Below are 14,584 nucleotides of genomic sequence, written 5' to 3'. Positions count from 1 at the left end.
TGTCTCCTGCACCGGTGATGGTCGTTATACCAGTTACCGTAATTGTCGGGCTATAAGCCGCTACTTTTTGCACAAGCTTTGAACCCTGCGGCTTTTAGTCAGGTGCGGCTTTTCTATGGATTGTCCATGATTTTTGTCATATCGTAAGAGGATTTATTTTGTTTGTTCCGCTGTTGTACGGCACTACGTTGACTGGCAGGAGGGCATGTGATCAGACACACAGTATCGGGGTTCAAGAGTGGTATGTTGGTCACGTGTCCATCCGCCAGGCAACATAGTGCCGTACAAGTAGCGCGAAAAATAAACTTCAAATTAACGCTATGCGTTCAGCGGGAGTCGTGGATGACGAGCGGCGATAAACTTGCGAAAAGCAAGTTATGCTCAACTCCACCGGTGGAATCTGACAGCGTGGAAAAGTGTGAAAATATCCATGATCACCAACGGATTTCGAAGGGCTGGACTGCTGCATGATGGAGAGGAAGACACCGCCACGGCCCTTCAGAGGGGGTTCGACTCTGACACTGACAACGAGGATTTCTTTGGTTTTGTAAGTGACAACGAATGAAAGAAGCTGAGAGTGGATGACGAAGCCATCCTGAGCCTGTTCGTATCCGACACTGGAGGAGAGGACTTTGGTGGTTTTAGTGCGCAGGAAGATGGTGGTGAATGACTGACTTTTCTTCTTGTTAAAGCCGTGTCACTGCACCTGAGCCTAAAAGGTAGGCCGAATCTATTTTTCTGGTGTGCTGTAGGTTGTTATGTACTACATTTGTTACTCATTTATGAAGCACAGTACATGTTTTGTACTTGTAATTACCGCTACTTGTACATATACCTAAAAAGTTATGCAAATATGTACCCATAACTTGTTTTTCAAAATATTAATAAAAGTGATGTCTCCAAACAGCCATCTCTTTCCTGACAATTCCCTTTGTGCATATTCTCTTACATATGATAAGTCAACATTGAAACACCTGCGGCTTTTGGTCAGGTGCGGCTAATGCATGTACAAAACAGGATTTTCCACTGATTTTAGCTTGTGCGGCTAATATTCAGGTGCGCTTTGTAGTCTGGGAAATACGGTAATCTGAGCTCAAACACTCCAAAAAGATCTTTCTGTTCGATGCTCTCTGTGGTGACTGGAGCGAATCACTAAACAAGCTAATAAAAATAACCAAATGATGCAGTTAAACACTATCACGACACACAGGCAATAACGGACAAAACAGGAGTATGAGCAAGACAGGAGTGTAGGCAAAGGATGGGCCATAAAACAGCTGCTGCAGGTGTTTCCTTTAATTTGACTGGGCCGAAACACGGTTATGGAGGTTATGGCTGGCTGCAGTCAAGTCCCCAGAATTAAAAAGACGCCATATCCAGCTGCTGAAGCCAATACAACTGCACCCTCCACAGATAGGTAATCAGCCGTACTGCAACTGTTGGAGAACCTGAAAAAAATCACCTGGGTTACCCCAGAAATTTGCTGGTGCCTGATGTAACGTGTAGCCAAGTACAGGATAGGGTAGGGGAAATTAAAGTAAGATGGAGAGAATGGGCCAATAGCTAGATTCGCAGGAGGGATAAAGGGAGTTGCGTGGAGAAGAATGACTGGAGCCACAGGTAAAGTTGCTATGAATTGTATTAAACTATTTAGCAACAATTTAACAGCATTTTATGAACAGGAATGAAAACATAAAATAAAATACAGTGACAGCAATAATAATAACAGTCAGAATCCTATCTGAGCTCAGATATGTCAGTCTTGCCGGCTTAATAGTCAGTGTTCAGTCAAGTCAAATCCAACAGGTCAAAAGTTTGTGATTGGTGCGATTTCGTCCTACCGCACTGTTGCAATTGTTCGTGAGAGAAGAGCAACCTGCCCTTCTGGGCCAACTCAGAATGGCTGTGGTTCGGTTCGGTTCAAAGGGAAAGGCTCGCCATCTTCCTCGTCAGGAAGAGATCCAGGTCTCACGATCCCATAAAAAAACCTAGCCTGTAAACAACAGGACTATTACTAATTCAGTTCACACTCTAATGATATACATGGCCATATGTAAATAATGTAAGTGCTATAACAAAACAAGCACAAAACATTAATTCTAATTTCTAACTATAGTCTATACAGTGCATCTTAATCATGAATGCAATCTTTAAATCACAATCAGCTTATTCTATCGTCAAGGTGCACATTTCTATCAGAGATCAGAAATAATGGAGTGGAGTCTTCTCCCACCCCCCATTCTCTGCGGCCTGCTGGAGCGGGAGGGCTAGTAGGAGGAGTTGGCCGTCCGACTGCGGTCTGGGGTGTGGGGCCTCCCTGCTGCTGCGGAGTCGGGGTGGTCTGCCTCTCCCCACCGCAGGGAAAAGGGTAACACCACCTGGGTCTGGGTGCAATTCCCCCCTCCAGGGGCAAGGGTACCTAGACCCGGTTTGTAGAGTACGCTTGGGGAGTGTGATTGTGTGTACAGCGTCTCTTTATGTCTGTCTCCACGTTGGTTGAGTGTGGAGTGAGTGCATATGAGAGCATGAGGGTGGGAATGGATGTTTGTGTCTGTGTGTGCCTGTATGTCTGTGTCTATATGTCAGGCTGGGTATCAGACGCCACCTCTCTGGGGACACCTCAGGCCCTCCAAGGTTTGGAGGCCTATCTCCACCCACCACCACTTCCCCTGCCGGTGGCGGACTCCCTCAGGTGTCGGTGTGTTGGTGGTTCTTTGTGTCTGGGGGTGGGTGTCCGGGTGCACACCGGCTCACTCCTTGGCGGCCGCTTGTCGGGGCCTGGGGCCTGGGGCTCGCTCGGGCCCCTTTGGAGGTGGGGTGCCCCCAGCCTCTCGGCCTAGGGCTCGGTCACTCAGGCGCAGCTGGGGGCCGGCGGAGCTCACGGGCGCGTCACTGCAACTCCCCCTGACTTCTGCTCCGCGGCTGCTGGGCGAGCCCTCATCTGGGACTCTCCTCAGCTCTTACTGGAACAGTGGCGCGGCTGCCCCTCTGTTGGTCTTCCATGGTCTCTTGTGTTCTGGGGGCCTCTGGATGTCTGGAGTTTTGATCTCCTCCATACCCGCTTCACACCCTGGAGGACGGGGCTGTGGCCCCCCCACACTCCCTAGCAGATCATTACATGGAGAAACCTTTGGAATGCAAGCATGCTGATCCACACAGGTATGCACACATGGGTATTCACAGACACGGACTAAAGCTTTCTTGGCTGCTGCCTCAAAGCACACTGTGCGCTGTCTATCTTGCGTGCTGCACAATATCGTTTATTATTTAGTAAATATTGATATCTATGACTAGCTAGTTTATTGTGATGGTGCTTTGTTTTCTCTATTATTATGTTGCTCTTTGTTGTTTGCTGTCTCCTCTGTTTGTTTTTGTTTGTTTGTTTGTTTTTTCTCCATACAGGTGACCCAGGAGTTTTTTTTTTTTTTCTCTCTCTCTTCCCCCCCCCTTCTCACCGTCTCTTCTCCCCTTTGGGTTTTCTTTCTTTCTCTCCCCCTCTCTCTCTCATTCATTCCCCCTGTCCTATTTATTAAAAAAAAAAAAAAAAAAAAAAGACAAAGGATGAACTGAAGCTCTGCCATCACGTAATGTCGCATACTGCTGTTTCTGATGTCATTTAGAAAAAAAAAAAGAAAAAAAAAAAAAAAGAGATCAGAAATAAACCATAAACTATGGTAGATTATTTTTTTACAGTATTGCCCTTTAACTGAATTACAGGAGCATTGCTTTACACTGCATAGCAATGAAGCAATATATTATTTACACTCAATGTACAGAATAAAATTACCAAAAGAATATACAAAAACCCACAGGCTGTAGTTTTACAGTATGTGGTAACGTATCAGCACAGTAAGAATACACACGGACATCTATCCAGTGCCGCTCGAGCATCAAATGTAACAAAATAAAGTAGATTCATGACCTTTAAGATCAACATTAACTTATTTCATCATCTAATTTTAGTGCATTTAATATTCAACAAGTAATACTAGAACATCATCAGCACACAAGCTGAGTGCTCAAAATGGCTGAACTCAGTGAGAAACCCCGTGTGTTCTCCCACAGTGAAAACGTGGTCAGCTACAGCTATGAGCATTAGGCTAGTTAGCTTTTCAATTAGCCTGATTCGCCCAGTCCCAGTTTAACTCACCAGCACACTTCTAATGTTCAACTCTCAGAGAGGATCTTGTTCAACTCTCAGAGAGGATCTTGTCCACTTCATCCGCTCCCGCGCAGATCTACAACATTGAAATCGGGCCATTAATATTCCCTGTTAACTTCTTGTTAGCTTTTTAGCTTCAAGGTTAGCTTAACAGCTTCTGACTCACCGCGATGGTTTCAAGGTCCGAAATGTTCACAATAAATCAGGTCCGTTTCTCCAAGGTCCATGCAGATCTCCGGTATGGATATTTGCTCAATTTATCAAGTTAATAGTTATTTTACAGCGAAAAGCTTGGCGGTGAAAATCAGTGATGGTCTCGTGCACCTCCGTCTCTCTCTGTGTCTGAGCACGTGACGGTACAGAGCAGGGGAAGGCGGGGCTTGTTCCTTCCTAACCAGTAGGGGTGTTAAATATACTCTTTGGGTTTTATTCTTATATTTATAGTATTTATCTTTTATTATTGATTTATTTTTGATCAACTCAGTGATTAACAGAGTAATGATAAATCCCAATTAACAATAACATGTTGTAGTGCATTACTGAGTCGTGTAAACTCACTGGGTTACAAACGCTTAGAGAGAAGGCATTGAACAGTGATTGGGGAAATGAAACCAGTGTGGCCTTGTATGGAGATAGACGCCACGCTGTATATAGAGCACAGGTGTGTTTCCACTCAGCACAACTTGAACAGAAACACAGAGAGTAGTGGAGCAGGGAGAGCAACCTATGTGGCTACAGTAAGGTCCAAAACTAATGGGTGACTTCAATGTTTTATATACACTCTATACATAACAGGGCTTCTATAGACTTTCCAGATGTGACTGGACCAAGTAAAAGGAATATGCCGTACACCACACACTAGTATTATATTTCTTGGAGGTCTTTTTCCAGTGAATTAATACGTAGCAATGCTTTGATCACAAGGAACATAGTTTGGCTAGTATACCAAACTTTTCACCCAGCTCAATTTTAACGTTTTTACTTTAACTGTTGTTTTAGGCATTGTTGACTAAACGAGGGCTTAAATAATCGAATTTCTACGGCAATTACTTCAGTGTAATATTATCATAACATATTAAACTACACAAATTAGTGTAATTTAAATGTTTTGTGTAATCGAGCTTGGATTGATCCTGCTGTGTGAATTCAGTTCAGGGCCCAAACAAGTCTGATCACTTCAGTGCAGCGAGGCCCACTCTGCTCTACCCACTGGATCACGTGTCCTCACTCAGTGGGAAACATCGTACGATGATGGTGGACTGTTGCAGTCTGTGATTTTCTGTGTGTGTGTCTCTGTTTTTATTCCTTGTATTCAACTTCTTTTGCTCCAACAACAAATTTGTCACATTTAGTTTTTCTCCACTTGTGCTCATGTTTTGCTGAAAGTCAGAGATGCTGGTGTGAATCTACAGTCCCGCCTGTGCTGCTCACGTTAAACAGCCTCTAAGTTATAAATGTCTTGTCTATACTGCATCTCTTGTAAGAAATATCTCCCACAATCTAATTGTGACACATGTACGTACGGAAGTAAGACAAACTCATCATCTGGTATTAAAACACTTGGTCATCTTAAGGACCATTGGTGCTCAAAGATTCTCCTGCAATGAAGCGAAAAAGTTTTGAAAATATGTGCTTTGGTGTTCTGAAACCTTAATGTTACCCCTCCATGTTGTGGTATTTTTATATAAAAGTGCTTAAATCCACTGGGCTTAGTGGAAACTAGTTTTCCCAAAGGCACAATAAAGAACAGCGCAGATCTGATTATTCAAAGAGCCTTATTTATGTGTTCTGAGCAAATGGGATTCTGGTAGGAGAGATGGATGGGTCTGAAACTTTGGATTTTTTATGAGCTCTTCTCCAAAATACACATGCCTTATTATAACAGTATACAGGATATTACTGTGCTACAATCAGGTTTTTTGCAGGGGGGGAATCTAGCGATACAACATGTTGTGTAACTGTGGGATTAATTTAGATTTGTCTCTCTGTACACCTAATACTGTACGTATTATTTACTCTGTTAGCTCTAGGGCATGTACTTTATACGTGGATGATTATTTCAGCTGGGTCAAACTCATTTTTTCTCTTTGCTTCCTTAAAGCAATTGTGTTTGATTGTGTTAGCAATAAATCCAGAAGGCAGACCTCTTTTATGAGCACTTTTATTTAATGTATACATGATGCAGCTCCATTACGGAGAGAGGAGTTCTGTTTTTTTTTATCTTCTGTGTTAAGCAGATTGATTTTACTGATAATGAAATGCGCTATATAAATGGAATTGCCATCTCAGTTAGGTAGGAATTGTTTACATATGTAATCTATTATTGCCATATACTGGGAAATAATCACTGCCTTCTAACAGTTCTTAACAAAAAGAAAAAAGGAGGGATGGTCCAATGCCAGGGATGAGTTCCTGCCCCAAGTGGAGGAGTTTAAGTATCACGAGCTGTGGGTAATGACCGAAAGAACGAGATTGCGGCAGAAATGAGCTTCCTCTGAAGGGTGGCTGGCCTCTCCCTTAGAGATAGGGTGAGAAGGTTGGCCATCTGGGAGGGGCTTAGAGTAGAGCAGCTGCTCCTCCACATTGAAAGGAGTCAGCTGAGGTGGTTTGGGCATCTGACTTGTATTCATATAATTATCCTATTTGCTTAGAGGCCGAAAAAATATTAGCTTTGTAGAAGAATACTACTTGTTATATTTTTGTATTTTATTTAAAACTTTGTGATTAAAGTAAAAATAAAAGAGTTGAGAGTTCAGGGTTTCCTATTAATAAAATTACCCCTATTGACCATGATACAGTCATCTTGGATGATTGAATGAAACTTGTTACATTTAATTACTTTGTAATGTGAAAAACTAAAGGAGTCCAGTTACCATAACCAGGATCAGTCAAACCTGGATCATTCTATTAATCTTGCATTTAAAAACATAAAGAGAAAAGGCTCCTGTTTTGACTGCATCGTTTGGGGGAAAAGCATTATTTTAGCTTTATTTTTTTACTGATCCTTCAGAAACATTTGAGATAAAGTATAGCTTATTTAGTGTTGTTTAATTTAGTGTTTTTTAAGGCCACCAAGAGAGATGAAAGTTGTTGTTTTTTTTTTTTTTTAAAAAGCTAAAAAGTCAGTCAGTCAAACCTGATTTTGCATCCAGCCATGAGAACGTTTTGCAAAAGATGGTATAACCAATTCAGTCCTAGATCTCTGAGAAACCTAAAGAGCTGTCATCAACCACCTTTTAGTACATCCTTTAATTACGGTTTATAATTGAATCCAAACTGAGCACAAAAACATTAAGACAGTCAGGTTTAATATTAATTCATTAGTGTTTTAAGGTTTAAAATGCAAAAGGGAGTGATAAGATATTAAATAATAATAATAATAATAATATATATATATATATATATATATATATATATATGAAATAAAAATGTTAATGCAGTGACTTTTACACAGTCAGAAAAACGTCAGATCAACAGCTTATCAGGTAATTGGCTATGAAAGTGGCACATCAATTACTAGGAATGATGAATGCCCTGCTGGAGATAATCTAATACACGCGGTTGATTTGGCTCAGTGTTGTTAAAGTGAAGGGAAATCATAGCTCATGCATAAACAAATCTAATACGACTTCTGTAGCACACTGTTACACAACAACTTTAAAAATCCTGGAAATCAGTTTATTCATGCGACTTCACAGCAGGGAGGGCAGCTTGACGTGTTCACCGGAGGAGAGCGAACTTCTGCAATATTTTTATCTGATCAGCTTTGTTGCGGTGAAATCCGCTGTAATTGATGACGGCGACATGTTCTCTTCGGCAAATCAGTTTAAAAGGAGATGACGGATGGAGACCAGGGTTGCCGGGGAAAAAGCGGCTCATCTGTCTTCCCTCCGTCAGGGTGACAGGAGCATGAAGCTGTCATTTTCATTCGCTCCGCTAGTTGCTCTTCTGCCCGATTCACAACTCAATCCACACCAGCCTTCAGCTCCAGTCAGTTCTAATGCTGGATTTGGGTCCAAATCTTTAGACAGCTTTGAAATTTATATTATGCGACTCCTGGACTGTAGTCTACTTGGTTAGTTAAGATGATTGATAGTTTCTGCAAGGGTCCAACACACAGTTCTTTAAAGGTTTTCACTGTCTTTTTATGTGATATGAAAGTGGCTTTTGACAAAAATACCAAAGGTTAGCTTGGCTTAGCCCAGCAACAGAATAAAAATGGGGTGAGGGGTGATAGCTTTACCTTAGGTCGCACAGAGATAACAGTTTCTAACTGCAAATTTGTTCTTTGGAAAAACCACACTAGAAATCTTTTTAATTACCAGTTGATGCTAAGCTAAATTACCATGCAAGTGGCACACCAATGTGACAGTCTTTTTTATTCCTTTCAACAAAGCTTTTAAGGCAAGTAACATTTATACAACGGAGCATTAGGGCCACAATCAGAAAAAACATATATTGATCATTTTGACAACAAAGTCAAAACTTTGAGATTAAAGTCAAAAATCTATTGTGAGAAAATAATCTAAATACTGTTTTGAGAAAAAAGTCGAAATTCTGTTTTGAGAAAATGTGGAGGTTAGTTGTTTCAAGTCAAAATGCCATGGTTTCTATCTGGTTGTTCAGTCTGACGTCACTAGCCGTGTCTGGGTCTAAACTCCGCTGCAGGTCCATATATCAAACGATCACTGTGGCATTACTGAGAGTTGAAAAACTGTCTAAAGTCTTTCATCTTTAATAAAATGATCAGCGTTCTGCTCTACCAGGTGTAACAATTGAGTTTAACATCCAGGCATCCATGAAAACGGAATTTATGACATTTAACGGAGTTAGAAGTTAGCAGGGAGTTAGCTCGCTAGCATCTATCTAAATACAATATAGCATGTCCTGACTGCGGGGTTTTGGAAACAAATTCAAACGTACAGCTCTGTTATCACTTCCAGCATAAATGAAGACAGAAAACTAAACAGCAGTGACGTTTGTAGGGTTACTGAAGTTGGGCTAGCTGGTATATAATGATGTGCTACGTGACCGCTAGCGACACAGCTATGTTAGCATAATATAAACAAGCTAACTTTTTTTCCGCTTGATAAAAGTTAACGTGAGTGTTCTCGGTGGTCAGAAACAAATGTAATCGCATGGCAGGATGCTGTAAAAGGACCAAACTTCAGCCAGGAGAACAACTGAGATAATCCATCCACAATACGAGGTTAGTCATTCATATACTGCTGCATGGGCTGGGCTGTAGCTACATCCTAAGGTTTTAAAAACTGAGCTTAAATAAATGATTAGTGGTAATAAAAGCCGAGGGTGGTCAACAGGGATCACTGACTGTTTTAGGAGCTTTTTGAGATCAAATAGAAGAAAATACAAAACATTAAACATGTTAACAACACAAAAGCCATATTAAACGCAGACTACTTTAGACCCGGAAGTAGGATTCGTCGCGTCATCACTGAACAACCGGATACCCTCTGAGTTAGTGAAATCGTACTTCAGATTCACTTTTAGCAACATGGAATGAAATTATTTCTCTTCAAGCACAAAAGCACAGTGTGGTGATCAGTATAAGCTGATCCATCTACACAGGGCATTTTGTACAGGGTATAGCAATCGTGGGAGTTGGGCTTGAAACAACAACTGCTTTCTGCATATTTGGACTTTTTCTCGAAAATTCAACTTTATACTCAAAATGATCAATAATGTATTTTTTTTCTTTATGTGACCCTAGTATTCCTTCGTACATTTTAAAGTATTGCTTCAAATTTTGTATTTTACACATTAAAACACAAGACAGATGGCCTGTCCTTTTAAACTACATTAAACTCCCCCAGAATCCCCATTTATAGAACCTTTCATTTCACGAATGTGAAATATATATGCAAATATAAACTGTGTTGATTATTTCTCTTGGGTTTCCAAACCAATAACCCCCATAGTCTTTGCAGCATTACACAGCTTTACTTCTCCCCAATAGCAATCATTTGGCCTCCAGGCTCCCCAAGCTGGAGAATAGTACGGAAAGCCTAATGTGATGACACTGGGCCATATAAGTTAACTTTTTCAGCCCGTGCTTGTTTTTATTGGATTTTATCTTAAGCCTGACCAGAAATATATTCTAGAAATTGTTACCACTTGACGCAAAGCTGGCATCTTGTTTTAGTGATGGAGAAAAAATCCATCATAACCTTACAGCACATTGTAATGGCAATAGCTCCTTCACTTCCTCTGGCTTTAAAAATCAAGTATGTGACAGGGGACTCAAGTCATGGGTCTTTTCAGAGCAGGTGACAAGTCCACGAAGAAAGATAAATGTAGGGGTGACAGTGGGTGACCAGAGGGCTTTCACCTGGGGGAGTAGGGTTTGAATTCTAACTATTTTTAGGCACAAACCTGTGCTCATCAGATGGGAGGGGTGTACATCAGAATGCTTTTTTTTGTGTGTGTAACTTTTTTTGTTTTCATCTTTAACACTATGAATTTTCCAGGAGATTTATAGCTTGGAACGTGACAGTTGAGACGTGATAACAACCGAGGCAAAGATGTCCCAGAGGGACGATGTCAATGCACAACATGTGACCTTCTCCACCACCTCAACCTGCTACTGCGCAGATGGGATACAGACCATGTGTGGAAGCAAAGAACAAGAAGCAGGCAATGACATACACACATTTTACACACATGTTTACTTCACAGCCATTTCCTGACTACAGCAGCAGTACACGCAGCTTGATCGGGCTCTTTGTCGTTATGCTGCAGGATGGCTGGGAGGATGCCAGAGGTTTTGAGAACAGCTGTGAAACTTCCAGACACCAAAGATTCAGCACATCCTGCAGTACATCTGCCAGTGCCAGGTCTGTGAGCACTGATATCTCTATAAGTCCTGCCTCTTCATATGCTATATGACTTTTGCATTAACACAAAACAAAAAAAAACAATCAGTGGCTTATTTATGACAAGGAATTATTCACAGCTCATCAGCCAAACAGGACCGATTAATGACCGGTGAATAAAAAGCTTTTCTTTACTGATTTTGTCTGCGTGCATTGTAATGTACATTTGGGTCGGTCAGCAAAGGATCCGCACAAGTTTTCTTACTGGAGTCTGTGGCTGGCTGAAAGCAGCCCTGTGAATAATCTGGAATAATAATGTTCAGTAAGTGGCAGCCTGTGCCTGCCAGCTGCAGCAGAGACCTCCTCCTGTATCTATCCAAGGAGCTGATTATTCTGAGCCTCTCTACCCAGGTCTACAGTTCACTTATTAGTTCAGATAACTCTCTTTAACTCTTACTTCACCAGTTAGCTGTTTTTAGTCAGTAACCTTCTTTACCTGTTAAGTACAGTATATTATTGCAGTTGGATAAATATGTATCTGACAGACTGGTGCGTTTGCCTGTTGACAAAGTGCCGAATCCTGTGTATCATTGACAGCTGGGGCTCTGACCTTGGGAGGTGTCTACCACTCTTTGATTGATGGCAGATAGATGCCTAGTGCAACATAGATAAAGGGATCGATCTGGCTAGGACTTACTGAGCCCTCATTGATCCTCTGGCTGGGGATCACACCGGCTGAACTGTTTCAGTAAAGAGGAAGTTTTATATCATTACCTTGTATTGTTACAATGCATTGCTTATGTGTTCTTTTATGGGGATACTGCAATGCAGAAGGAGATAATGAACTTTTTAGATTGCAGTCACTCTGTAAAAACTCTGCATTGAGTGTAATTGTGCAGCAGGGTAGATTCATCACATTATGTAACACATATACATTTATACAGCTTGCTGCACAGCGCGTTACAGCAGGAATAAGCTCTTCAGTTGGTCCTGTGTTATAAGATCATGGCAGAAGATCAAGAGGGCCAGATAATATCATGCTTAATCATTCATTTTCCAGACAATTATCCACAGCTCATTTTGTAAATGATCATCATCCCCTCATCGTCGTCAGAATCCACAACATTAACTAAAGGACAGCACTGACACCTTCTGGACAAACTGGCAAGAGTCAGGAGGGAATGTGAAGACTACAGAACAGCACCAAAGCTATTAACGGTTTCAAACTGTAAGAAAGATCAGATAATTAGTCTACAGTCACTACATTTGAGTTAAATTTGAACATTTTTGAGTGATATTGAATACTGAAACCCGTCACTGTGCCATGGTCCATTTTAAGGTAAAAGACTGAATATTTTGACCAGTTTGATGTGGAGGGACTCTTGACTCGTAGCATTTTAAGATTCCTATGCTGGGTGGTAAACTTTATGGTAGTGACATTGAGCAGTCCTCCTTCTACACAGCAGCATACATGAAGATAAATGCACTTCATAATTTTTCAGACTTTGATGGAGTGTCCAATATTCCGCCCTGCACTCATATGTATAGACAATATTACACAACATGTCATATTAATGCAGCTCAGTCCACACAACTGTGAAACCTCAACAACCAAAATATTAAATATGTAGTTAAACTGACATCTTTTTAACAGTCAAAACTGTAAATGGTTATAATGGTAAAGGCAGAATTTGTGACAGCGTAAAGAAGTGTGTTAAGAGTGTACTGCTAATCACTGCTTACTTTTTAAGCCAACTAGAAATTCCGTACACGTTACTGCAGCTAACATGTGCAATAGCCTTTTAGATTTTAAATGTGTTGCATTTAGTCTGCAAAAAAAAGTTTGAAATTGAAATTACTGTATGGCCATTCAGTGTGTGGTTCAAGGTGTAATCATGTGTGTTGGAGCGATTAGATCATTTATTATGCAAACTTAAAGAACTTAAAAATTATTTTAAGATTAAAAACTGTAATGATATTGTCTCAGTTCAAATTTTTTTTACTTGAATGATAGGAAAAAAGAATAGACTATCCTGTAAATGTCAGAACGTCGCGATGTGGAGAGAAGGAAGAAAAGGCCTAAACGCAGGACTCACGGGTTGGTGAAGCATGTGGACAGTTTTTATTAGGAAGGCAGGAAGAACAGAACATGAGACTGCCTGAAGCGTTGGCTGAACTGAACTGAAACTCACATGCGGAATTGACAATGACGAGACAATGAACTGAGAGAAACCGAGGGTTTAAATGCAGAGGCTAATGATGATGATAAGAGACCTGTTAGTACACAGCTGAACTTCATCTAACTAATAACACAGGAAGTAGACCTAGACATAATGCACATAGACAGAAGCTAACTTAATAAAACAGGAAACTTGAAAACTAAACTGTGACAAAGTCCAAAACTGGACAAAAAAATAAATGATGTAAAACTATGACAGATCAAAAGCCCCAATGTGCTTCAAATTCTTTGTATTTCATATTTCAGTGTCTCACTCTGCTGCGGGCCTGTGTGCATGCTTTCTCAATATGTTCAGTTCACATAGCCTAGAGAATAACTTCCCTTTTTTCTTCTTTTGTGTTGAGGCTCCATAAGAAGCCGTGAACAAAATTGGAAGGAAGTGTGTAAATAAAATCTATAAAACAACAAAACTGTGATACTCTTTAAAAATTGATATTTAGTCATTAAGGCTGATTCTTAGATTGTAAAGTTGAAGCCATGACAGAGTCGCTCCTTCCATAACACATTAGTGCAAAGAGGAATACACAGCTGAATTTACAGAGCCATAAAAATGATAAATGCAAACTTCTAGTTAAATGCTAATAAAGCAGTCACTGTTAGATCAAGCAGAGGTGTGGATTCATGCAAGGATTTGAGTGTCAACTCTAATGTAAAGCATATAAATATATTTCTGGAAACTCAAAGAGACTTGAACTCATTCCATCACTGTGTAATGCCGATGCTCTAATTCATGCCCTTTCTTTGGCTTTGCTAGATGTGCTACACAAACTCTTTTGCTTGATTAAAAATCTAGAACTCATGACAAACATTTAAAACCGTTAGCAACCATTCTGGCTTCTTCATTAAAGTAAAACAAGAGCTGAGTTTGTACCAACGTTCTTACCTGAGCTAATTAGCTACATGAAACAGTGTGCCCTAATTGCTTTCTTGATGCTTGTCTCCCAACATTTGCATACTAAAAATGCTCATTCAAATCAGTAAATCAAACCTGAAAAAAGAGCATAAAGTTAATGTATTAATGTTATTTTTAGAATTATGTGTGGGTTGGTTGGTTACACCATGAAATCTCTGCAAAGTTTTTGATGGCGCTGTAAATCCAACCAGTTTACTCAGCCAAGACAACATTTTCTTCTTCTTTTTTTTGTTGTTGTTGAGGATCCATAGGCAGTTCTGCCGAGAAGATCTCTTCGCTGGCTGATGCTTTGTATGTTGATACTATATGGATGCATAAAAGGTTGTGGTCATCTGCAAATTTCACAGCAGGATTGAGGTTGTTTATAATCTGTTTGGCTGTGAGGCTACAGGCCACAAAGGAGCCCTTAACAGGGAGCGCTTTTAAAGACCTTCTAT

This window comes from Aulonocara sp. 'chitande type north' Nkhata Bay, linkage group LG5 (assembly GCF_057382095.1).
Source record: "Aulonocara sp. 'chitande type north' Nkhata Bay isolate Kocher_YH1m ecotype deep benthic linkage group LG5, A_spYH_male_GT1.1, whole genome shotgun sequence".
NCBI lineage: Eukaryota > Metazoa > Chordata > Actinopteri > Cichliformes > Cichlidae > Aulonocara > Aulonocara sp. 'chitande type north' Nkhata Bay.
Note: the sequence above shows the minus strand (reverse complement) of the source record.